General features: G+C 33.6%; 1 long non-coding RNA gene across 1 annotated transcript; it reads right to left on the reverse strand.

Annotated features, from left to right (window-relative positions):
• Positions 1–452: 452 nt before the first annotated feature.
• Positions 453–1,015, reverse strand: LOC122295590. Its single transcript, XR_006238164.1, has 2 exons — positions 754–1,015; positions 453–605 (listed from the first exon to the last, which is right to left on the reverse strand). It is a non-coding gene; the product is annotated as an uncharacterized LOC122295590 (long non-coding RNA).
• Positions 1,016–2,434: the final 1,419 nt, after the last annotated feature.

Below are 2,434 nucleotides of genomic sequence, written 5' to 3' on the forward strand. Positions count from 1 at the left end.
CATGCAGTTGCCTTCTCTCTTGATTTTTGATGTCCTAACCCTTTTAGTTTTGTGTCCTTTCAGGACATTTTTTTAGTTTTGTGTCCTTCAAGGACATTTAAAAACAAAACAAAGAAAGTAAGGTAACCCTTTCTTGACGTTTGAAGCTTTGGCAGACTGCTAGAGAGTGATTCCTCTAGATCAACTGCTACAAAATCCCAGATATAATTTCTTTTTCTTTTCTTTTTTTTAGTAAGAAACATGAAAATATCCAATGATTTCTGTGATGGGATATTAGCCTCTGCAGATACATAAATTGACATAAATCTGCAGAAGCTAATGATTTCTGTAATGCTATTTTGTAAAGGCTACACTAAGTACACTTTGCTCAGACAGTGGCTCTACAGTGTCTGTTTCTTTACTGTACCAATTCAGTCAAAGTATTGCCAAGGAAAGGTAGATGAAATTCCCACGAGAAATTTCCCAAGACAGGTGTGATTGTGAAAAAGACACCGCACCAACCGTGCGTCCATAGAACACTTCTTTTTAGGTAAAAAGAAGGAAGATTTCACTTGAATTGGATTTGCATTAGTCCAAGGAGTTGGAGCTTGTGATCGATCTCATATCTATTACCATAATTGCAACAAAAAGTCATTACATAAAGTAAGCACCTCTGCTTTCCTTTCTTCCCTACTTTTATCTCCTTTACTTGAAAATTAAAGGAAACAACATTATGGGTACTCCATGTACAATAAAAAAAAGGCCTCTGCTAACCTTAAATTAGGAGCTGCTGTGGATAAATTGAAGGCACATTTGGAGTTCCTGAGGGCCACAAGCTCAGAGAGGTTAAACATCTAGTCAAAATATTAGGTGGGTGCAGAAACTAATGAATCAAAGTGGGTATGCTATACATTCTACAACACAAACACATCAATTATGCAGAGTGGGTGGAGTTTAGTAAAGTGATTGAAGGAAGGGACCCTCTTCATTGCTTTGTGTTCTTCAGAAATCCTCTTGGATTACTGTTTTTGTTTTCTTCTTATCAAAGCAACCAACATAGTATTGATAGCAATAGCAAGATCAAGAACTAAGGCGGGTTTGGGATACAAAATTATCATCTAATCTCATTTCATCTCGTCACATCTTATTTTCAAACATAATTCAAACTAATCATTACAATTTTTTTAACTTTCAAATAAAATAAAAAAATTCAACTTTTTCAAATTCTTAAACAAAAATAATATTATAAAGTTATATTATTATAATATTTTAACTTTATAATATTTTTTATTCAACTTTTTCTCTCTTATTTTCCAAAACCCAAAAAATACTCAATTCAAACTATCTCACTACTTTTCACAAACTATCTTACTACTATTCACAAAATTCTCATATCATCTCACTCTCCAAACCAGCCGTAAAATCACATTCTAGACCTTTAAGTACTAGGAGTAAACCTTGATGCAATCTTAAACCCCAAGTCATTATTATTATCCAATCCGTGTTGTTGATGACTTAACATCTCCACTCACAATTTGATATATTTAATTGAACAAACAAATTACTTTAGTTTGGATATTGCTAGATGCAGGGTTGCGTAAGATAGCTTGCTCACTTTTGGGTTTCTTCCAGCCACCAGAAAGAGGTAATCAGTTTAACTCTTTAGCATTTATCACTTAGTTAAATGTAGTATCAAAATCACCTCTGACTTTAAAAGGTTCGACTAATCAAAATAAATAAATGTTCGACACAAAGGAAGGGGGGTTAAGGGACTCCAGGGAGGAGGCATTGATGGACAGAAGTTGCGTATGCAACACACTAGTCCCCTGATTGTTGTTTGGATAGTAAGAAAATGGTGAAGGAGATTTAAGGAAATGTTATGAAAATATGATCAACTTGGAGGATAATCCAACCTCCACAAGAACGAGAGATGAGAAACGGAACTTTGTGTTAAATTTCTCAATGATGTATTACCACTTTACCTGGCTCATTAACAGTATTTATACAGTGAAGAAATGGAGTTAGCAGTTGACTAATGGGCCTAACTAACCCAAATGCTAAACAAACAGTCCTTGAACAACTCTGAATCAAGCCCACCAACTAAGCCTCCGACGTACACAAGAAGAAGCCCTTTTGTATCTAGACGCATGACATTTACAAAAATACATATGGAACTAGCCTTTTAGATTAGGTTTGAGTGCCAAGAATACTTCAGGTATTCTCATAATATTTCTACTATTCATTACTTTATTATTATTTTTTACATACTTTTTACTACTATTTATTATTTTTCACTACTATTCAATATTCTATTAATACTTTTTCACTACTATTCACAACTTTTCTCAACACGTTTCACCTACATGCATATACTTCTAAGTTATTGGGAGAGATTATGATTTTTTATTTTTTTTTATTTGGTAGTGTCAAGGGGATTATTAATATATCATGGAAG

The sequence above is a fragment of the Carya illinoinensis genome, chromosome 15, assembly GCF_018687715.1.
Source record: "Carya illinoinensis cultivar Pawnee chromosome 15, C.illinoinensisPawnee_v1, whole genome shotgun sequence".
In the NCBI taxonomy this organism is placed as follows: Eukaryota; Viridiplantae; Streptophyta; class Magnoliopsida; order Fagales; family Juglandaceae; genus Carya; species Carya illinoinensis.